This window comes from Mobula birostris, chromosome 10, assembly GCF_030028105.1.
Source record: "Mobula birostris isolate sMobBir1 chromosome 10, sMobBir1.hap1, whole genome shotgun sequence".
Classification (NCBI taxonomy): domain Eukaryota; kingdom Metazoa; phylum Chordata; class Chondrichthyes; order Myliobatiformes; family Myliobatidae; genus Mobula; species Mobula birostris.
This window is the reverse complement of record NC_092379.1, coordinates 73,440,260-73,465,626: the sequence shown is the minus strand read 5'-3', so window position 1 is coordinate 73,465,626 and position 25,367 is coordinate 73,440,260.

The window sequence follows — 25,367 nt, the reverse complement described above, 5'->3', positions numbered from 1 at the left end:
TGGGTTACAGAAGATACAGTAGGAAAGTGATCATGGAAGAAAAGTTACAGAAAATTGTAGGTAATATTCTTGCTGGCAAGCAATTATACCACAATGTTGGCAGAGACTATTGAATCTAGCCAGTTGCTTCCTCTAATTATAATGCACAGGAAGCCAAATACCAGTCTTTTTATTAACACTGACATTGATAAATGCCTAACCTTACTCAACCGCGGATCTTTGAACATATCCACAAAGTGACAACATTAACTGAAACAAACTACACAGAGAATTGACAGTGAAAAGCTGACTTGTTACTCAAATCCAAGTTCTAAATTCCAGGATTTCTCTGTTACCAACATCTTGCCATGATTACTGAGCTACACTGTAATCACCGTAACACTAAATTCTTCATGCTAATTTTCACACAAATAATTGAGCGCCTTTGCTTATACCTGCAGATGTAGTCTGCGCTCTGCAGCACCTACTGTTTTATAATCAGAATCAGGCTTAGTATCACCAACACATGCTGTGAAATTTGTTAGCTTTGCCATAGCAGTACAATACAATACATGATAATACAAACTGGGAATTACAGTAAATATGTATATATAGTAGTTACATTAAATAAGTCGTGCAAAAAAGTAGTGAGGTAGTGTTAACAACAGGAATTCTGCAGATGCTGGAAATTCAAGCAGCACACATCAAAGTTGCTGGTGAACGCAGCAGGCCAGGCAACATCTCTAGGAAGAGGTACAGTCGACGTTTCGGGCTGAGACCCTTCATCTGATGAAGGGTCTCGGCCTGAAACGTCGACTGTACCTCTTCCTAGAGATGCAGTGAGGTAGTGTTCATGGGTTTAATGTCCATTCAGAAATCTGATGGTAGAGAGGAAGAAGCTGTTCCTGAATTGTTGAGTTTGTGCCTTTAGGCTCCTGTACCTCCTTCCTGATGGTAGCAATGACAAAAGGGCATGTCCTGGGTGATGGGGGGGGGGGGGTCCTTAATGATGGATGCTGCTTTTTTGAGGCATCGCTCCTTGAAGATGTCTTGGATGCTACGGAGGCTAGTGTCCAATCTTGGAACTGACTAAGTTTACATCTCTCTGCAGCTTACTTCAATCCTGTGCAGTTAACACACCACCCACCACCCCCACCACCACCAGTGTGTGATGCAGCCAGTTAGAATGCCCTCCATGGTACATCTATGGAAATTTGCAAATGTCTTTGTGACATACCATATCTCCCAAACTTCTAATGGAAAATAGCCACTGTCATGTCATCTTTGTAACAGCACTGATGTGCCCGGCCCTCGATTGATCCTCTAATCTACTAGTATATCTCTTCAAAATTCTTACTTCTAGGTCAAAAGTCATCTATTTCATCCTTTGATCATACTTTGCATTATTTGTCTTCCCACTGGCTTATGCTTTACTTCCCTGGATCTTTGTATAAATAGTTGCTTGGTTTCAAGCACAGAGTTCCAACTGGCTCTACCCTTTCTGGGTGCCCTCTCTCCTATGAATTTACTTGCATCCACAGATTCATACGGTACTATGCAAAAGGCTCAGGCTTTTGTATCTGTAAAACGAAGGTGCTTTCAAAAATAATGAAATGAAAAGTTTCTAAATATCAAATATTTTACTATAAAGAGCAGTAAAAAGTAAAAAACTAAATTAAATCAATATTTGGTGTGACCAGCCTTTGCCTTTAAAACTGCATCAATTCTTTCAGGTGCACTGTTGTGGAGTTTTATAAGAAAACTGACAATTGCCAATAGGTATTGAACGCTGAAGACAACACTTGCCGTGCCACTGTTCCTTACACGTTTGCCTTTTCTCCTTAAACATTAATATTTTAATCTTTAAAACCTTAACAGCATGTACAGCTTACCTTCTCTCATACCACTTTACTAAGAAATTCACAAAATGATCAAAGCTTGCATCCAAATGCCAAGTGAATATGAATACTGAGATTTCAATACCTATTTACAGCAATAATTCAAAGGTAGGAAGAACCAGCTATCTTGTCAAGAAATGACCAAGACGAGAGGGCACAGTTTTAAGGTGCTTGGAAGTAGGTACAGAGGAGATGTCAGGGGTAAGTTTTTTACACAGAGAGTGGTGTGTGCGTGGAATGGGCTGCCAGCAACGGTGGTGGAGGTGGATATGATAGGGTCTTTTAAGAGACTCCTGGATAGGTATATGGAGCTCAGAAAAACAGAGGGCTATGGGTAACCTTAGGTAATTTCTAAGGTAAGGACATGTTCGCACAGCTTTGTGGGCTGAAGGGTCTGTATTGTGCTGTAGGTTTTCTATGTTTCTGAATGCTACCAATACGATGTTGTGTTTCATTTGTCTATTGAAGTCTTTCACTGCAGAGATACACTAGAAGAATTTGCATATCTTTTGTAACTTCCTGTATTATCTGCTGAAGTGCTAAAGCTGAGCATAACGGGATAAGACTGTGCAAAGAAGAATGGAAAGTTATTCTGTAACTTCACAAATGATTTATGTAAGTAATGGTTGATTTATATTAAAGCATTGTTGTACGCTCAGTAAAGGAAATTAACCAGAATTTAGCAAAGGTTTTAATACAAAACACCAATACAATCCCAACCACTGAATTCCACTGAAAAATGACATGGAGGCCCACCGTTTTTGTTATATCTTATATCCTGCGACATTCCGTCTTATCTGAGACAGAATTACTTGGCCATGTTAGGCAGGTGGAAGCAAACTATTTCGGGGTAGGGGAGTTCCTTCCAGGTGTTCTCCCCACTGCTTCTCTCTCAAACAGTACCTAAATTGGTACTGTTTTGTTGTTTGAGGGACCTTACAGCATTCAGATTTGACCCTTGATTGTACAGTTATTGTGAAGACCTAAAGATAACATGACCGTAAATAGATCTTAACTACATGAGAAACAAGGCAGTGTGAACGTGGAAAATGAAAGCAATGAGCGATCTAAAGGAAACAACCTGACCCTGAAGATGATCGGGCCAAGTCCTACAAGCCAGATGCACAGAGTTTGGAGAAAATTATAGAAACATAGAAACATAGAGAACCTACAGCACAATACAGGCCCTTCGGCCCACAATGCTGTGCCGAACGTACTTACTTTAGAGGTTACCTAGGGTTACCAATAGCCCTCTATTTTTCTAATTATGATCCAGTTATGCCACTTTCTTCCATCTAGCCTACTGCTGTGTACAATTAGGCAGTTCCAATAAGGGGTTAGCAGAGGCAATGTGAGATCATTAGTGCACAATACTTCTATGCCAGGCCCCACGGAGTGTTGTGCTCATTTCTGGTCCCCTCACTGCAGGAAGGATGTGGAAAACATAGAAAGGGTGCAGAAGAGATTTACAAGGAATTTGCCTGGATTAGGGAGCATGGCTTATGAGAATAGGTTGAGTGATCTCGGCCTTTTCTCCTTGAGCAACGGAGCATGAGAGGTGACCTGATAGAGGTGTATAAGATGATGAGAGGCATTGATCCTGTGGATAGTCAGAGGCTTTTTCCCAGGGCTGAAATGACTGTCATGAGAGGGCACAGCTTTAAGGTACTTGGAAGTAGGTACAGAAGAAATGTTGGGGTAAGTTTTTTACACAGAGAGTGGTGAGTGCATGGAATGGGTGGAGGCGGATACGATAGGGTCTTTAAAGAGACTCCTGGTACATGGAGCTTAGAAAAATACAGGGCTATGGGTAACCCTAGGTAATTTCTAAAGTTGTTTGGCACAGCGTTGTGGACCGAAGGGCCTGTATTGTGCTGTAGTTTTTCTATGTTTCTATAGATGACATGGATGCATGAGAAAATCAAACTGAGTTCATTGTGTTTTATTATTTTATTTTCCGATATATAAAGAGTGAAAGAGAGGCAAGAGTGCATATCAGACATCTGGAAAATGACAATGGAGAGATAGTAATGGGGGACAAAAATATGGCAGATAAAATTAGTAAGTATGTTGTGTCAGTCTTCACTGTAGAAGTCAACAGCAGTACGCCAGAAATTTGAGAGTGTCATGGGGCAGAATTGACAGTGGTTGCTATTACAAAGTAGAAGATGCTTAGGAAGCTGAAAGGCCTGCAGGTTGATAAGTCTCCTGGACCAGATGGACTGCATCCCAGGGTTCTGAAAGAAGTAGCTGAAGAGATTATGAAGGTCTTGCTAGCAATTTCTCAGGAATCAGTAGATTCTGGAATGGTTGCAGAGGACTGGAAAAATGCAAATGTCACTCCGCACTTTAAGAAAGTTTCCTCCCACAAGGAAGCTAGTTAGCCTTGTGGTTGGGAAGATGTTGGTCCATTATTAAGGATGAGTTTTCAGGGTAATTGGAGGCACATGTTAAAACAGGCCAAAATCAGCATTGTTTCCTGAAGAGGAAATATTGCCTGATAAGCCTTTTGGAATCCTTTGAGGAAATAACAGGCAGGATGGACAAAGGAGTGCCTGTGGATGTTGTTTACTTGGATCTTCAGAAGGCCTTTGACAAGGTGCCGCACACAGGGCTGCTTAACAAGATAAGATCCCATAGTATTACAGGAATGATACAAGCAAGGATAGAAGATTGGCTGACTGGCAGGAGGCAGAGATGGAACAAAGCAGACCTTTTCTGCCTGGCTGCTGGTGACTAGTAGTGTTCCACAGGGGTCATATATCAATAATTTGGATGACAGAATTGATAGTTTTGTGGCCAAGTTTGCACACGATATAAAGATAGGTGGAGAGGCAGGTAGTGTTGAGGAAGCACGGAGTCTGCAGAAAGACTTAAACAGATTAGGAGAATAGGCAAAGAAGTGGCAGATGGAATATAATGTAAGGAAGTGTATGGTCCTGCACTTTTCTGTAAGGAATAAAGGCATAGACTATATTCTAAATAGGGACAAGCAAGATAGCTCATGCCAGAGGTGAACTGCAAATTAATTAAAACAGAATTGGACCCAGGCTTGGCTATTTCAGTCATTCCACTAAATGAGTTTGAACAGCATTTCAAAGATACTAAACTGAAGCCTGCAGATATCCAATTAAGAACATACTGGAGAGAAGATAATTCCTGTGGGAAAGACATTTATAATAGTGAATTACAACAACCAACAAGCCATATTGAGCCTGTGTGTGGCAAAACAGAAGAACCAGCTTTGTGAGGATATGATTGGCTGAGTCAGCTACCACTTGATGGGAGATCCATCCACCATTTTCATGTCACATTTGCTGCAATAGAGTCAATGGAAAGCAAATTAAGAATGGTGCTGTATGATGCCACAACTGCCTCCATGCTGAACACCAAGAATCTGTAAGGAAAAAATGTATAGACTATATTCTAAACAGGGAGAAAATTAAGAAATCGGAGGAGTAAAGAAATTTGGGAGATTTGATGCAGGATTCCCTAAAGGTTTACTTTAGATTGGATTAGATTATGAGAACACTCAGTCCTCATTTATTGTCATTTAGAAATGCATGCATGTATTAAGAAATGATACAATGCCCCTCCAGAGTGATATCACAGAAAAACAGGACAAACCAAAGACTAACACTGACAGAACCACATAATTATAACATATAGTTACAACAGTGCAAAACAATACCATAATTTATTAAAGAACAGACCATGGGCACAGTAAAAAAAAAGTCTCAAAGTCCCAAGTCGATCGACTCCTGAGTCCCTGATAGCAGGCGGCAAAGGGAGAAACTCCCTGCCATAAACCTCCAGGCACCGACAACTACCGATGCCTTGGAAGCAGCCGACACTGAGTCTGTCCATCCAAAAACTTCGAGCCTCCGACCAGCCCTTCTGATACAGCCACCCGAGCGCCATCCTCTGCCGGACACCTTCGACCTCTCCCCGGCCGCTGAAACAAGCAAAGCCAAGGATTCGGGGCCTTCCCCTCAGGAAATTCCGGACCCCACAGTAACAGCGGCAGCGAAGCATACATTTCAGAAGTTTCTCCAGATGTTCCTCCGTACTCTCACGTCTGTCTCCATCAAATCAGAATTGTGCACGGTCCCCTAATTGAAAAATGCCGGATGCACGGTCCCCTAACTTGGTGGTAAGGATGGAAAATACACTGTTAGTGTTAATTTCAAGAGGACTAGATTATAAAAGACCCTATTGTATCCGCCTCCATCCACCACCGTTGCTGGCAGCCCATTCTACACATTCACCACTCTCTGCATAAAAAACTTTTGCCTACCTGAGATATTCTTTGTATGTGACCTACTTTTTTGGATTTACTGCAAAAGTAAGTCGACTACACAGAGAAGAGAAAAAGATAAAAAGTCAAGTTGCAGTTTCAAGAGAGCATTAATCTGCATGCTCTTGATGAAAACTCTGATAATGATGAGAGTGACAAGGACCAGTTAGCCTTGAGATCTACTGTGAAAATTAACAATAGACACCAAGAATCGTAGCCCAACAGAGGTGAAACATGTGTTGGTGCTAGCCCCTGTGACTCTTTTTGGAAAGCATTTTGGACCAAGAAAGGACCATGATGCTCAGAGGAATCGTGAAAGTAACGAAAAGCAGTGGGCCGACGAAAGCAGTTTTTGTAGGCAACATACCCGAAAAAGCTTCTGGCATTTAGGCTGTTGCTTATGAAATGTGGCTTGGGTTTAAGCTGGAAGAGAGTTCAAAGAGCTTCAGGAAAGTTACAAGTATTCGGCTTTTGTGAGTATAAAGAACCGGAATCTACTCTGCGTGCATTATGGCTACTGCATGGACTTCAAGTGGGAGACAAAAGGTTGCTTGTAGAAGTAGATGCTAAGACCAAAGCCCATCTGAATGAATAGAAGGCCAAAAAGAAAAGAGTTTTTGAAGATGTGAAAAAAGAGGATGCTGAGGATGAGGAAACCAAGAGCAGGGATCAGATTGTAAAGGGAGGATTACTGAGAAAATATTTCAGTAAACTAAATGCACCTTCTCAAGATCAAGATGTGCAAATTAGAAAAAGAAAAAGGAAGAAGAAGAAAGGTGGCTACTGCTGTCAGAACTACTTCTTGCAGCCTTAGAATCAACTCCTACAGCCAGCATGGAGGAGGCCCTGGAACCCGAGATTGTTTTTACAGCCACAAGTCTCACCTGCCAAGCTGAGCGACCCCTCTTGTCAGGAAAGACATTATCCCACAAGAGCAGAAAGTCTCCACAGCCATTAAATCTTTCGGCCTGAATGGAACCATTTAAAATACTCTATGCTGTGGATGTCTGTATTTGGTAATAGTATTACATAGTACATTCTGTATACTGTTGAGATGCATCCTATATTGAGTTGGAGTCTAGAAACATAGGAACATAGAAAACCTACAGCATAATACAGGTCCTTCAGCCCACGATGTTGTGCTGAACATGGACCTACCTGGAGATTACCTAGGGTTACCCATAGTTCTCTTTTTGATGTAGCCAGCCATTTCTGATTTTTTATATGATTATTATCACCCAATACTCACTCTTTATAAACCCGCGAATTCCTCCATTTTCTGACTTTTTTAAAAAAAACCTTCCCTTCTGAAGAACATGTGCTGGGCTGATTTGTTTTTACTCGACCATCTCTACATGTGTTGGGCTGTGATTTTTTTAGTTCAACCATCTCTCTGCACTTCAATAGGTTGATACTTGTCTCGGGTTCATTTTAAAAATACCTCATTGCCACTGTCATGTTTTCTACCTTCAAAATATTAAACTAATTCAAAAGAAGACGTGGGAAGTTGGGAATGTGGTCTGACTTTGTGTTTACTTTAAGCAAGGAACACACGTATAACATGGTAGCGTGATGATGTATGCAATTCACATATTTATACATATAACTCATAATGAATTATTGAAACAAACAAGAATGCATTATCAATCAATATATATACATGATGACTCAAACATTATTTAAATATTAAATACATAACAGAAAGGGTTAACAGATGAGGAGTGTTTGATTGCTCTGGACCTATACTCATTGGAGTTTAGAATAGTGAGGGGGAATCTCATAGAAACCCGCCAAATATTGAAAGGTCTAGATAAGGGTGGATGTGGAGAGATGATTCCTAAAGTCTGGGACCAGAGGACACAGCCTCAGAATAGAGCAGCAACCCCTTAGAAAAGAGATGAGGAGGAATTTCTTTAGCTAGTGGTGAATCTGTGAAATTCATTGCAACAGATGGCTGTGAAGGCCATGTCTTTGGGTAGATTTCAAGCGGTGATTAATCAGCTCTTAACTAGTCATGGCATCTAAAGTTATGGGAGGAGGCAGGAGAATAGGGTTAAAGGGAATAATAAATGAGCCATGATGGATTGGCAAAGCAGACTCAATGAGCTGACTGGCCTAATTCTGCTCCTGTGTCCTATTATCTTCTGGTCTTATGGTCATATGTCCAAGTATGGTGAGGCTCAGGTATAACAAAGAACTTCAGGAAACTAACAATGACCCCAACAGTTTGGGAGAAAGGTAAGCTGAAATAACTGGTAATTGGTTTATTGCTGTCACATTGTGGTGAGATACAATGGTGAATCATCAACACAAGAGATTCTGCAGATGATGGAAATCCAGAGTAACACACAAAATGTTGGAGAAATGCAGCAGATCAGGTAACGTCTATGGAAAGGAATAAACAGTCAATATTTCCGGCTGAGACTCGCCATCAGCATTGGCAAGGAAGGGGAATGTTGGAAAAACTTCGTTTAGATGGAATTAATGCAAATGAAACTCACTGGCAATGCAAAATATAGTGTTACATTGCAGAAAGAGAACAGAGCAGGTAGACAATAAGGTGTAAGTGTCCTGACGAGGTAGATTGTCATGTGTCAGGAGATCAAGTGAGATATTAGGTCTCATGGTACCATTCTCCCACTAACTCCAGTCCTGTCCCAATAACATTTCAGTCAGCATGTGAAGCCAACACCTCACCGAACATATCAGAATCTAAACTCCAGGCACACACAACAACCCACATATTTAAGTATCAGAGGAAAACAAAAAATCTAAAGTTTCAACAGTCATGAATTGAAAATAAAATGACAATGATGTATATTGAAAACGAAAGCTTTACATTTGTGGATGCATATGTAGACCTGTCCTTGTACATTTTAAAATATATGGCCCTAGTACATTTTTTAGTCAATTATGAAATTGTGAGCTGCTTTGAGTTTAGAAATATATTAACAGGACAGACTTTTTTATTTATTTCTCTGGGCAAAGTTGTTTTTTATGAAGAAGTTAATGTCAGATTAGCATAGATTTGTTAACTGAAACATCTCCCTCTTCCTGGTTATCTTGTGTTATATTTACAAGATAATATCAGCATACTGACTCAACAGGTTCCCACGGAGGTGCAGGCGCCCTGCTTATTCAACTATTTTAAATAAACAATTTTATTTTTAATTTGTTTAAATTAATTATCAGATCCAAACACTGAACATTCAAATAAGGTGGCTCCCCCTGACATCCTTAGTTAAAACTAAAAAAAATCTATACATTCTAACCTTGAAACCATTCTAAAACTGAAATATTCGTTCATACTAAATCCTGACAGTTTGGTATGAATGAGTGTTTCAATTTTAGAATGTTTTGCTTGTGAGATTAACAAGAGACAAAGAACCATAATGATAAAATTCAGGAACTGGATTCTCAGAAAGAGAGAATGTGTGGTGGTGATGGCAGGAGAAAGATATGAAGAATGACTAACTCAGCCACTCATCCTAACTGTGTACTATATTTCAGATAAAAGACATAGTTAATGGTGAAATATGAGGAGATAGTGACATTCATGCTGCTGGCAATAAGACCTGTTGGCAAATTGCTTCCTAGGATAGAGAACTAATCAATTTTGAAGGGATATTTCAATCTGATATTATATGAGATTGTTGAAAGAACCCAATGAAAGCAGAATAATACAGTAGATTCGTTTTGAGGGAACATGCAGGAATTCTGTCAGTAGGAAGATAGAGCATGAAAATGTGAGGTAATTTTGCTCAGAGCTTGGTTCTGAGGTGTAAGAAAGGAATGGGTTGAAAGAGCTGGTAGTGGCAGTTTGATTTGTTAAAATAGATTTCCATGAAAGCTGGAACCTGCAGCATTTGCAGTATCTTGTGTCTCCCGAAAACATGGTTATCAGGATACATGGCCTGCAATAATACACAAGATGCTGGAGGAACTCAGCAGGTCAGGCACCATCCGTGGAGGGGAATATAGAGTCAACGTCTGTGATAAAGATCCTACATCAGGACCCATTAGAATAATGGGCTTGGTGAGAAACCAGCAAGGTTACCCGAGTGCTAAATCTGGTAAGGTTATGGGAGGCAATCAGCCTCAGAATGCCCATTAAAGATGGTTGGTATTATGTTTGGTCAAAGGATGGAGTACAGCTTTGATTTTGGGAAAGGATATAAAAGGGATAAAACAACTTATGTGGAAGTTTCATGCTGTACTACTAACTCATGAGATCTTGATAACACCCTGAGCCAATGAGCTGGTCCTGGACTTACTTCCATCTGGCATAGTTTGCATATTGTTGCTTGATTGTTAGTGGTTTTGTATTGCTATATTTATGCTCTATTCTTGGTTGGTGCAGCTGTAATGAAACCCAATTTCCCTCGGGATCAATAAAGTATGTCTATGTCTATGTCTATGTCTATGTGTGATGTTAAGACAACCTACAGAGTCATCACAGAAAGTTCTTTCATGAAGAATCTTTCACACAAAATGATATGGTTGACCTCAAGGAAGTTTTAAAGGATGCCACAGACCTCAAGCAACCTGGCTGTCATATTGACCTACAAGCTTAGGGTGTGCATCAATTGAAGTTGGGAACAAAGTGGCTGAGGTTTAGGATTGGACAGTTGGTCCATAGTTATGGCCATCATATTTAAAGTGAATAACAAATAGGTGTGATAAAATTTGAAGGTAATTATTGCAGATGTGGTAACAGGTTCTGACAGAGATCTAGACATTCATTGTCACACGTTGATGGGTTATAAAGTAAAGAATATGCTAATATAGGGATGCTCAGAGGCAATGCAAGCAACACAGGACATGCCCAAAAATCCAATAGATACTGTTAATCTTGAATGCTAGTAGGTCAGTGGACTCTGTGGTGGAGAGCACTCGGTAACCATACCTTGTACACATGCACATTTACACGCACAGACACACAGACACACAGACACACACAGACACACACACACACACACACACACACACACACACACACACACACACACACACACACACACACACACACAGCCTTGTCATTCTACTGTCATTGTGCTGCATGTGGGCACTTCAATGTCTTCCCCCAGCATATTCTACTAATGGGTCCTAAAGAGTTTGGCTTTCTGGTGCCTTTCCTGCCATTCACGGTGGGATATTCCATTTCTTTAGTAAAGGCGATGTGTAAATTTGTATATGTTGTTTGTATACTGTATTTAAGGTAGATATTTCTGTTTATTTTGTAATATGATTGTGGGGTGCATCATATTCTAATTCATGTGCAGTCTTAAGTTAACTTTGTGGGTAATTAAAAATGGTATGACCTGGTGCCTGAAGTAAAAGGGGCAGATCTCTTTCAGTAGGGGAGGAAGAGATCGACCTGCCAGGAAATAGTGTGGAGCTATTTATTGTGTTTTCTGCTAGATATCTTCTTGTAAGTATTGGCAGTTATCCTTTCCCTGATTTTTTGATGCACCAAATAAAAACTTCTGCACGAATGTGCTAAGCAACTCCAGCCGTTTGTTTCTTCAGCCAAAACCCACGTACCTGATTCTCAGTGTGAATTTATTGATGACAATATACTGGAGAGCATTGCAACCAGGAATATTAACAGGTACAACTATTAAAAAAGAGCAGATGATGGAAAATTTAAATTCTAGTTGACACTAGTCTAAAAGTGCTGTGGACTTTAAGAATACAAGCAAATGCTGGAAAACCTCACCATGGCTAAAGACTAGAAAGCAGTTTGTAAAATATGAAGTTTGTTACAGAAACTGATGCAATCTTTTTTATTAATTCACTTATTATTGAAACACAGCACAGGGTAGAACATTCCAGCCAGCCAACAATTCCCGATTTAACCCTAGCCTAATCATGGGACAATTTACAATGACCAATTAAATTACAGGTAAGTCTTTGGACTGTGGGAGGAAACTGGAGCACCCAGAGGAAACCCACACGGTCACAGAGGGAACGTATAAACTCCTTATGGACAGTAGTGGGAACGCCGTTATGCACATGATGAGAAAACAAAAGAACTTGGAACCCAACTACCATCATTCAGATCATGTCAGTGTTACTCTTGTATTGTTGAGCTAAGGACAGCAAAATCATGGTTAAACAGTTTCGTTCATAACTTGAGAATTGTTATGTTTGTAACTCCAAAACAAAATTAATTGACTGAATAAACACAGGAACGAGGGATGACATCCATACTCTTAGTTTGGCTTTTAGTTAGGCACGCACACATAATGTGGTGGCATAATGAAAAATGCCACTCATATATTTTTTATTTATTTGTTTGTTTATTTATTGACATGCAGCACAGAGTGGGGCCCTTCCGCCCTTCGAGCCATGCTGCCCTGCAATCACCGATTTAATGATCGCCTAATCACAGGGCAATTTACAATGACTAATTAACCTACTAAACGGTACATCTTTGGACTGTGGGAGGAAACTTTGTGTGTGCGAGCAAGGAGGCCTACAAACCTGACTCAGTTCGTTCTAGAGTAGGGGTCGCCAACCCGCCGATTGCGATTGACCGGTCGATCTTTGACACTTTCTCAGTAGATCCTGAAGAAAAATCAAAAATAAATACACAAATACTGTTGTAATGTGAGTATTATAAAAGTAAGTAATACTAATTAGGATAATGGTAATATAGCAATACTTTCACTAAAAAACTGTTTGTAAAGAGAGATTGCTTCCACGTTGCAGGGGTTTAGTTCCGTTCTTTCTGCCCAGCACACATGTGTGTAGTTCCCCGCCATGCACTGCGTTTTCAGCGTAGCCTGTGCTGCATCAAAGTGACCAATCAGATTAGGTAACAGTACAGACTGTCGCAAATATCAATATATGGCAGTATCCCCAACCTCCCGGCCGCGAAGCATGCAGGGGTGCAGCGGTAGTCGGGACGCACCCAGCACATCTTTAAGAAAAAAAGCCGAAATAAACAAGATAATTAATTAGGTAAATGTCGGCCCAGATCAGAGGCGACGCAATCGGCAATCGCTCGTGATATCCTGATAGCGTGGCGGAGGCTCCACGAAAGAAGGTAAAAACATACAAATTCCATCCAGAATGGGAAGAGGAATTTCTATTTACCTTGGTGAAAGACAAGTGTGTATGTATGTCGTGCCACCAAACACAAGCACTGACTAAAAGAGACAATCTGGAGCGGCACCGCAACACCAACCACCAGAAATTTAAAGACACCTACCCCCCAAAGAGCACAATTCGTGCTGGAAAGTTGAGATGAAATCGGGGTTGAAGGCCCAGCAATCATTTTTCACAAAACACACTGCTAGAAATAAGGCTGCTATTGAAACGTCATTTCGTGTAAGTCACCTTTTGGCTAAACACAGGAAACCTTTTATAGATGGCGATTTATTCAAGGAAGCAATGGTCATTACCGCAGAGACTGTTTTTAATGACTTTAAAAACAAAAACGGCATCACAACCGCAATACATAGTATACCACTTGGCCTTGCAACAGTGACAAGGAGGGTAGAGTCACCGTCAGAGGACGTGAATATTTTATTTCACTACAGTTCGATGAATCCCTGGATGTAATGCAAAGAGCTCAGCTTGTTGTATTTGTCAGAATGGCTTTCCAGGATTTTACAACAAAGGAGGACTTCCTCACTCTTTTGCAATTAAAGGAAAGAACCAGGGGTGAGGATATTTACAATGAGTTTTAAAAAAATGTCCATGAAAATGACATCGCCATTCATATACTGGTGGCAATTACCCCTGATGGGGCCAAGCAATGCATAGTGTGCGAGTTGGTTTTATACCACTAGAAGTCAGTGCCTACTTTGGGTTAACTTATCTATGTGAAATTGCATTTTCACAGGTGAAAATTATTAAATCTAAGTACAGGAGTTGACTTACTGACAGACACCTCACTAGGGTTGCCCACTTTCTCATTCCCAAATAACGGACAAAAGTAGCAGTCAAATCCCGGGACATTTGTGTTTACCCCGAGAAAGACTACCATGACTATGAAGCCTTGTTTGGGCACCTGTGTGCGCATGCATATACGTGCCGATTTTTCTTTTACCCCACGAATCGGTTTTGGCTTAATTTTCATTATTTCTTTACACTTTATATAGGCTGTGTATTTATCATATCATTCCTGCTTTTACTATATGTTAGTGTTACTTTAGGTTTTGTGTGTTATTTGGTATGATTTGGTAGGGTAGGTTATTTTTTTGGGTCTGGGAACGCTCAAAATTTTTTCGCATATAAATTAATGGTAATTGCTTCTTTGGCGTAAAGCATTTTGGCATGAAAGGTTTCATAGGAACTCTCTACCTTAGCGGGGGGAATACAGGACAGTTGGCAACCCTACACCTCACAGACTGTCTCAGACTGGCTGTCTGTAGTTATGAGCCAAATTTCAGGGAACTAGCAGAAAGTATTCAGCCCCAGTCATCACACTGAGTGCAACAGTCAATACTTATTCAGTTATTTTTTGTGTTGAAATAAAATTAAATAATGAAACTTAGAATTAAAGGTGTGAAGTATTGTAATATTCTCAAAGAAAGACAGCTATGGCCTGTTTGATATGCTAGTTACAGTGTTTTCTTGTTTGAATTAATTTGAAAGTTTGACAAAAGTATTTTGTGTAATTCAAATACAATTCGCCCAAATAAAAGGCCTCAAATTGGAAGTACAATCTGAGCTGTTTTTTTCTCTGAACGATTTAGTAGGTAGATCTTGTCTTTCATTGCGGTCGAGGTAGGGGATCTTGGGCTTAAAAAGGTTGGTGACCACTGGTCTAGAGGAATGGAACAAAATTCCTGCAACTTACTGGGAGAAGCTTGTGGAAGACTACCCAAAATGTTTGACTCAAGTTAAATAATTTAAAGGCAATGCTACCAAATACTAACAAAGTGTATGTAAACTTCTGACCCACTGGGAAAGTGATGAAAGAAATAAAAGCTGAAATAAATCATTCTCTCTACTATTATTCTGACATTTCACATTCTTAAAATAAAGTAGTGATCCTAACCGACCTAAGACAGGGAATGTTTTCTAGGATTAAATGTCAGGAATTGTGAAAAACTGAGTTTAAATGTATTTGGCTAAGGTGTATGTAAACTTCTGACTTCAACTGTACATGGAGCTTAGAACAGTAGAGGGCTATGGGTAACCCTAGGTAATTTCTACGGTAAGGACATGTTCGGCACAGCTTTGTGGGCCGAAGGGCCTGTGGTGTGTTGTAGGTTTTCTATGTTTTCCATGAAACCAGAGCACCTGGAGGGAACCCTCAGGTCACAGGGAGAACATACAAACTCCTTACAGGAATTGAACCCGGCTCGCTGGTACGGTAAAGCGTTGTGCTAACCACTAGCTATGGTGCTGCGTTAACACATAATGAATTGTGTAAACAACAAAGAATGCTTAATCAAACAGTACTATGGAAGGAAGGAAGGAAATTGCCTTTTAAACTCTCGAGAGAGCATAGGCCATCAACTTTTTGCTGTTGATGTTTCTGTAGCCAGCAATTCCTTTTTTACGAGGTCGAGTTGCTAGCTCAATGCTCATCCCAGCACAGATGGAAAGCGCGCCTGGGGAGCCGGCTGGGTTCGAACTCAGGAGCCTTCGCTCCGAAGTCCGGCGCTGAGGCCACTACGCCACCAGCCAAACAAAACAGTACTATGTACTTCAAATATTTTTGAAATATTAAATATACTACACCCCTCCCTGCTTAACTATAAACTCCAACTCAATATACTTATATATTTCTTACTCTTGTGGAATAACGTCTTTCCTGGAAGAAAAGGGTCATTCTGCTTGGCAGGTGAGACTTGTGGCTGTGAAACAATCTCAGGTTCTGGGGCCTCCTCTGTGGTGGTTGTCGGAGTTGACTCTGGGATTGCAGGAAGTGGTTCAGACAGCTCCTCTCTAACAATTGGCTCTGCTCTCCCCAACTGATCAACATGTGGTCACCAGACGATATCAGGTGCAATCTCCATTGTGTTGGAGAGTGGTCCAGTTCTCTCTTTCATCTTCCTAAGTACCCACTTTTGATCACCTTTGCAGTCCCTCACCAGGACTGCTTAACCAGAAGTGAAACATTGAACCTCTTTGTTTGAGGGGCCTTCAATTTGTCCCAGCATATCTCTTCTGAGATTGGGTTTGAGGAGACCTAAGCTTGAGTGCAAGGGACACAGCAACAGCAAATATGGTGAGTTGTTGGTTGTGAAGTCAATAGGGTCAATAGCTATATTTAATGTCAGTGAAGTGTATACAATATACATCTGGAAATTCATTTTCTTTGCAAAAAAACACAAAAAACAGAGAAGTGCCCCAAAAAATGAATGGCAGCTAAATGTTAGAATTTCAAAGCCCCCCCAATTCCCCCTCTCATGTATAAGCAGCAGCAAAGCAACGAACCCCCCACCAGCAAAAAAGAATCAGCACCCCCTACCGAGCACTCAAACGTGCAGCAAAGCATCAATAAAGACACAGACTTGCACTACCCCAAAGACTACTCGTTCACCCGATAATTCAACATACCACAGGCACCCTCTCTCTCTCTCTCTCTCTCTCTCTCTCTCTCTCTCTCTCTCTCTCTCTCTCTCTCTCTCTCCTTAATAAGGGGGGGGAGACATCTCGCTGATTTATGGTGTTAAAAGTCTGTTGCGTCACTTTTTTCGAGCTCTGTGCTCAAAGATCTCGGGTCCTTTGAAGTGTGTTGTATTGCAATATGCAAGGTGGAAATTGGTGAACTTCTGACTCAGTGTCAATGCAGTATAGCTTACAGTCCATTCTTTAGACTCTGGGAAAAACCTTTCTGCCAAGCTATTTGTATGCTGGGTGCTACAGTGCAGATGTAATACGTCTTATTCCATTCAATTTCATAAATGGCTGAAACTGTTCCACAACAAACTGGTCCATTATTGCTAAGTACTCTGGAACACCAGTCCTTGAGAAGAAGCTTCCTAACACATTAACAGTGTGACAGGCTGTAGTGGTGGCTATTGGGAACACTTCTGGCCACTTTGTAGCTGCATCCACCACTGCCAAGAAATTTGTTCTCATAAATGGTCTGGCAAAATCTGCATGAATCCTCTGCCAGGGCAATGCAGGCTATTCCCAGGGGTGGAGAGGCACTTCTCTTCTGGAGATGTTGGCATCCGGAATAGTGTATGGCAAGCTACTCGATGTGCTGATCAATCCCAGGCTACAAGACAAAACTTCGAGCCAACACTTCCCTTTTGACCATGCCTAGATGACCGTCATGTAGCTCTCAGCTTGGATGGTACAACAACCTTCAATCGCCACATATGAGGCAACCCCTGTCAAAAGCAAGTTCACCCCAGCACTGATAAAAATGGGGGAACTGGAATTTCAGCTACACATTCCAGCCAAAGGGTGGCAGTGTAGACCTGAGACAGTTTGGGATCTTTTCTTGATTCTCTTTGGATCATCCCTGCCTTAATGGAAAGACTTTAAATTGCATTAGGGAAAATACACCAAGAGGGGTGTCCTCTTTTGTAAATTTTTCCAGGGTAAACAGGACGATCCATCAGCATTTCCATGACTAGACGTCCCCTTGAAGTTGATCTTGAATTTGAGTCCTCCAAGAAACAGAGCCAATCTCTACATTCGTGCTGCTGCTGTTAGTGGAACATACTTCTGTGGATTGAAAATGGACACCTGTGGTTGATGATCAGTAATAAGAGTAAAGTCTCACCCATTCAAGTACTAGTTGAAACATTTTTCACCCCAAACCAGACTCAAGGCCTCTCTCTCTGAGGGTAATTTTTCTCTGCATGGGTAGGAGAACATGAAGCAAAGGCTGTGGAACATTCACTCCATTCCTCATGTCATGCGACATGACTGCATCTATACCACAAAGCAAAGTGTTACAGGCAAGCTTCACAGGATGATGTGGATTATAATGTGTGAGCACAGTGTCCAACGTCACCACTTCCTTTGCCTTTTAGAAAGCTGCCTCACACTGTTTTGTCTGCCCGCAAACACGAGGAAATCTGCAGATGCTGGAATTTCAAGCAACACGCATAAAAGTTGCTGGTGAACGCAGCAGGCCAAACAGCATCTATAGGAAGAGGTACAGTCGACGTTTCGGGCCGAGACCCTTCGTCAGGACACACTGCTTCGGTCCATTGCCAATTCTTCCCAATCTGTAGTAAGGAGTTCAAGGGGTGGAGCAGAGTAGGAACCTGAATAATAACCTAACTGACAAGTCCTAAAAAAGACCACAACTGTGACATGTCCTTTGGCACCGGGGCATCCCCCACTGCTTGAAATTCCTCCGCACATTTACGTAGATCATTGTGTGTCCATCATGTGAACACTCGCTTTAAAGAATTCACACCTGTTGCATCATGCCTGGAGCCCATTATCTTCAAATCTTTTTAGAACTGTCTTGAGATGTTGGAGGTGTACCTTGTTATTTTTACCAGTAACAAGGATGTCATACAGATCTGCTCCCTGTACTGTTGATATTGACCTTAAAATCACTACAGATCCTGACAGACCCATACGGGGACTACTGGCATTGCCCATGGGTTCCACTCAAACTTGAAACGCATTCCTCCAGCCTCCATGTGATTTAGCTCACGGGACACTTTATTGCAGATGCTATAAGGAACCAGACAGGCTTTGTAAAACCTTGGTGTGGCATTTTCATTTAAAACCTTTACCCTTGATATGTTTGAGTTTTCCAATACCATCTTTGAACAATGTTATGGCATCATCCAGTACATTTCTTAATTCACTTTCAGTTGACTCTATCACAGTGAATGGATCTCCAATCAAATTGTAGTTGTCTCAGCCAATTATATCCCCACAACACTGGATCTCCTGTTTTTACCACAAGCAAGCCCAATTTGGCTTGTTGTTTGTTGCGTTTCACTGTTACGAATATCATTCCTACAAAAATTAACTTTTCTCCAGTTCATTTCTTAGTTGGATATCTGCAGGCTTCAGTTCAGTATCTCTGAAATGCTGCACAAAGACATTTTGTGTAATGACTGAAACAGCTGAGCCAATGTCCAATTCTATTTAAATTTGCTGTTCACTTCTGGTGGTAGCCGTATTGCTTCTCTCTTGTTAGTTTTCATATTATCGGTCTCTAGGCTATGCAGTTACTCTAATCATTATCAGATTTTTCATCAGCAGCATGCAGATTAATGCTCTTTTCAAAATTGCAACTTGACTTTTTATACTTTTCTCTTCCCTGTGTAGTCTGTTTATTTTTGTCTGCCCAACATGCTTATTGTATATGTCCTACTTTCTTGCATTTTCTGCAAGTTTCACCTTTAGCCCTGCATTGGTCTGGTCTAAGTGAGACCCTGTCACAGTGGTAACACAATTTGTTCAGCCTGGCAGGTTTCTGTTTCCACATTACAATTTTGTTCACGCTCACTTTCATTCCTGATTGCAACTCAGTTGTGCCTCTGGCTGCTGTTTCCATTGATACTGTGTGCAGACGTCTACTGATGCCTCTGGACACATCTTCAGTGATGTTCCTGGAATCATCGGGTGTTTCGGGTCTTTCAACATCATACAACCTCTTCCAGGTGACCCAGCCGGGGCTGATCAGACCCCAGCTTGTGTCCAGATGGCTAGCTACTTATGACTCCATGGCTCCCCTCTTTTGAGCCACAGCCATCTTGAGGCCCTCTCTGCCGCATCGATGGTACTGCGGATGGCTCTCCTCTTCCTCTCTCCCTCGATGCCCAAAATGCTGAAGGGTCTAACTAAGGAACGGGCTGCGAATCCCCTACAACCAACCTCCACTGGGAGACACCTCGTTCTCCATCCAGCCTGCTGACAGTTGCTGACCAGTCCTGCGTACTTGGAGAGCTTCCTTTCAAAGGCCTCTTCCAAGCTATCTTCCCATGGGACTGTCAGCTCCAGCAGCACCACTTGCTTAGTAGACTCAGACACTAGGACAATGTCTGGTCGCAGGGTGGTGGCTGCGATATGGTTGGGGAACCTCAGCTGCCCTTCGAGATCCATCAACAGCTGCCAGTCCCTTGCAGAGGTCAGAATGCCTGCAGATGTTCTTTTGGCAGGTATTGTCTGCTCCCCAGCTCTGACATAGGCAATGGTCTACTTGGAGGGTCAGGACCGCTTCGCCCACTCAACTCCTGTGCTGACGGCTTCAGCGATGGTCTTCAGGACCTGATCATGCCTCCACCTGTACCGTCCCTCACCAAGTGCCCTTGCACAGCCGTTGAGGATGTGCTCCAGGGTTCCTCGCTTGGAGCACAGTGGGCACACAAATGGCTCTGCCTTGCCCCATGTGTGCAGGTTTGATGGGCTTAGAAGCACATCATACACTGCCTGGTTGAGAAATTGGATGCAGTGTGGTTCGGCTTTCCAAAAGTCAGCCCAGGTCACTTTCCTCTCAACCGCATTCTCTCATCTTGTCCGAGCTCCCTGTTGCTTCATTCCCATCGCCTTGCAGGCTCTCATCTCCTCCACTACTACGCTCACCCCCTCCTGAACTAGACGACACCTTTCCTTCCCTCTGGTGTCCATTTGGGGAATTGGAAAGGATCCTAGCCCAGCTCAGCCTCATGTGACCACTCACACCAGCCTCCTGTGACGTAGCCTCACCTCTGCTTCCTGAACAGCTTCCTCTGCCCTCCACTTCCTGCCAGTACTTACTTGGATCCCTGCTCTAGCCACCTTCGGGTCACTTGAGTCCCTATACTGTAGCACTTTTTCAACTATTTCTTTTAATGTAAATTGTGCTTTATTGAAGAGCCACTTTTGAATATTTTCTTGTAAGATTCCAAAAAGCGAATAATCTCTCTCTGTATGATCAGCCATATCACTGAACTGACAATGCTCAGACAATGTCTTCAATTCAGCCACATAATCTGAATTGGACTCCCCTTCCATTTGATTCCACTTATGAAACCTAAAGTATTCTGCAATAAACAATAGTTTCATTTCCAAATGTTGCTCATTTCAGATGGGGGTGGGGGATCTCATTGAAACCTTTCGAATGTTGGAAGACCTGGACAGAGCAGATGTGGAAAGGATATTTCCCATGCTGGGGGAGTCTAGGAGAAGGGAACATAGCCTCAGGGGTGCCCATTTAAAACAGAGATGTGGAGAAAATACTTAAGCCAGAGGGTGGTGAATTTGTGGAATTTGTTTCCACAGACAGCAGTGGAGCCCAGGTCATTGGGTATATTTAAGGCAGAGCTTGATAGTTCTTGTTTGGACACGGTATCAAAGGTTTTGGCAAGAAGGTAGGGAAGAAAGGCTGAGGAGGAGAAAAAAGGGTCAGCCATGATTAAATGGTGGAGCAGACTCGATGGACCAAACGGCCTAATTCTGCACCTATGTCTTATGGTCTTATGGAAACTGTAGTGGGCCAGGGCAGCATGAACTCCTGTTGCTCTAGGTAGGTAAGGGTGAAACCCAGTAGGGGAAAACAGAGATAGGGTGCAGGAATAGAAAAAGCTGCAGTAAAGTCTTAGTCACAGTTGAAGAACAGTCCACACATTGACCACATTTTGTTTTGTTTAGTGAGGTGTGAAGAAGTGTGCTAATTTGATCTTTAAAATGCATGATCATAATGGGTTTATCTCCTTCTGCCTGTGCCGAGTGTGCACTGAGAAATCGTACAATCATTGCAAAGTCATCAAGAGATCAGAAACATCTGAGCTGGCTTCCTTTGAAAAACGTCTCTGCCAGAGTCAGGACCAATTTTTTAAACCTCAGTCTTAAAGACATTTTACTAAGCATCACATTGTTAATAGGATTTTGTTTTGCATACCTTGTTTCCCCAATTACAACTAAGGATTATTCAGCTGTAAAGCTCTTTGAGGCGCCCTGAGGCTGTGAGGTGCTCTTTCCTGATTTTGATGAACAACTTCTGTATTTCAAACCGTAACTCCTGTAAATAAGTGTTTCTGTTGAAATAGTCGATAAGAGTATGCCTTATGATTGTGCTAAATGACCAACATTGATAACATAAACTGTGGCACAATGTGTGAATTAATACACTTTGGAAGATCAAACTTGAAGGCAGAGTACAAGGTAAATGGCAGAACTCTTAGTTGTGTGGAGGAACAGAGGGATCTTGGGGTCCAGGTCCATAGATCTCTCAAAGCTGCTGTGCAAGGCTCCTGGTGTGCTGCCTTTCGTTAGCTGGACGACTAAGTTCAAGAGCCACAGGGTAATGTTGTGGCTCAATAAAACTCTGGGGTGACCACACTTAGAACATGGTATTGTGTTCAATTCTGGAAGCTTAATGATAGGACCCTTATAGAGCCTGTGAAAGAGATTCATCAGGATGCTGCTGGGATTAGAGAGCATATTTTATGAAGAAACGTTGAGTGAGCTTGGGCTTTTCCCTTTGGAGCGAAGACGGATGAAAGCTGACTTCACAGAGGTGTAAAACACTATGAGAAATATAGATAGTGTGGACAGCAATCACCTTTACGCCCAAGCGGCACTGTGCAATAACATCTATGTTAGGTGATTGGAGGAAAGAATACAGGGATGTAAGAGGTAGATTGTTTACATAGATGGTGGAGTACTCTGCAGGATGGCGCTGGTGGCCAGTGGTGATGTTTTGCAAGCAGCTCACAAAGCTAGACATTCTAGTTGATATACTTCTGAACAGTGAGCACTGCAGTCCACAGCCTATAATTTCTCCTTGAGGGATGTACTTTTGAACCGATTTTTTGTGATCTCCTGGGGGATTCAGTGAACTAGACTCTCGAGAGTGCTGGTATGGCCATCGTTGGGAGTGGATACTGCATTGAGGCCTGATAGCAGAGGACGAATCTTGGCTCCGTTACCGCGCAGCAATTAAAGCGTTGAGCAAGGTTAAAATCATAAAGGCCAAGAACAGAAAATGAACAGGTGTGTTTGACCAGTCTCCCTCACTTCTCGCTACGACAGTCAGACGGGATGTGCAGGAGCCTGGGGTCCCACGCCACTAGATTTGGAAGCAGTTGTTGTCCTGCGGCTATTGGGCTCTTGGACGGGCTTCACTCACCTCAGCGCTGAGAGGTGCTGATAAAACGGTCCCTCAATCCCACAGTAGACTCACAGGTCACTTATCTGTGATGCTAATTCCAGCATACAAACCAGTGATCAAATGAGTCAAACCAGTTCTCAAGATTTGAGGGGCAACCTCTGCACTGCAGGACTGCTTTGGTAATACGAACTGGAGTAACTGGATTCTGTGACCAGCTCACAGAGAGTGTACTGAGGATGTTGCCATCAGGAAACACATCCGGGTGAGGATAAATCACAAGCCGAGGCTGACTGCAGAAGTCCGTGCACAGCTGAGGGATTGTGATGCTGTCTTTACATCGGGGCAGGCAACAACTCTCAGGGAAGCAAGAACTGTGCTTTCCTGCTCCATCAGGAAGGTGAAATGGGAGCATTCTCAGAGAATTTACAGTCACTTCTGCGATACCAGAGACACAAGGCACACGTGGCAGGGAATTCAGAGGATTATCGACAAGTCTACCCCAAGCTTCAATAATTCCTTTACTCCCTGTGAGGCTGAATATCTTTTGTGCCTGGTTTGATGCGCAGAATAAAGTGCTGGTGAGGAAGGCACCTCTCCCCTCAGGAGAGCAGACACACTGTCCGACTGAAGCTGTGGTGAGGAAAACCCTGGCCAGAGTCAACCCACACAAAGCTGTGGGGTCTGATCAAGTCAAGCCAAGACAAGTTTATTGTCAGTAAACAAGTTTATTGTTTACTGTATAAAGAAACAAGACATTGCTTCAAACCAGGGTGTATAGCACAGTAGGACACATAACAGATATAACATGATAAGTTATGAAAGTAAGGGTAAAATCTACAGATGAATCACACATGAATAACAAACTAAAGTGCATTAATATTAAATATTGTAAGGTACAGAACAGATTAACCAAATACGATGCAACCAGTAGTTCAGAAGCCTGATGGCTTGGGGGAAGAAATTGTTTCTCATCCTGACTATTTTTGTCTTTATGCATCAAAGTCTCCTGCCTGATGGTAGAAAGTCAGAGAGGATGCTGAATGGATGGGTGAGATCCTTAACGATACGCAGCACTCCTGATAAATATCCCCGATGGTTGGTAGGGAGACCCCTGTGATCTTCTCAGCTGTTCTCACAGTCCTTTGTAGGGACTCACCGTCCAATGCTCAGCTGCTCCCATACCAGACAGAGATGCAACTTGTCAGGTCACTCTCAAATGTGCTCTGGTAAAACGCAGTTGAGATGGGGGGGGGGTGCGGTGAGAGCCTTGCTTGCCTCAATCTTCTGAGGAACTGGAAGTACTGGTGTGCCTTCTTGTCAGGGAGGTAATATTAAGGGACCAGGTGAAATCATCCATGATGTGAACAGCCAGGAATTTGGTGCATTTAACTCTTTCTGGGGAGGACACATATATTCAGAGAGGGGTTGGTTTGTCTGCACCTTCCTGAAGTCCAGAATGATCTCCTTTGTCTTCTCCACGTTCAGGCTTGGGTTGTTCTTCTCACACCAGCCGCTCCACTTCCTCTCTCTACTCCGTCTCATCACCGTTCTTGATAAGGCCAACTACTGTTGTGTCTTCCGTAAACTTGATGACGTGGTTTGAGCTGGATCCTGTGACATAGTCACTTATCAGCAGTGTGGACAGCAGCGGGCTGAGCAGACAGCCTTGGGGAGCGCCAGTGTTCAGTGTAATGGGATGAGGGATGTTGCTGCCCACACAGACTGACTGTGGCCTTACTGTTTAGAAGTCTGGTATCCAGTTACAGAGGGAGGGGTGTTGAGAGCCAGCGAGGACAGTTTCCCCACAGTTTCTGGGATATGATGGTATTGAGTGCTGAACTGAAGTCTATAAACAGCAGTCTGGAATACGGGGGCAGTTTTCCATATGGGATCGAACGGAGTGGAGGGCAGAGGCTATTGCATCTGGCAGTGGATCGACTTGAGTGATAAGTGAACTGGAAAGGGACCAGTGCAGCCAGGAGAAAGGCTTTAATGTGCTCCATGACCAGTCACTCAAAGCATTTCATAATGGCTGGTGTTAATGTCACTGGGCGATAGTCATTTAGACAGGTTACTGTTGCCTTCTTTGGCCCTGGAAAGATGGTTGCTGCTTTGAAAACTGAGGGGACAATGGATTGTTCCAGAGAGATGTTGAATATATCCATTAGCACCTCCATCAGCTGGGCTGTACAATCTTTCAGAACCC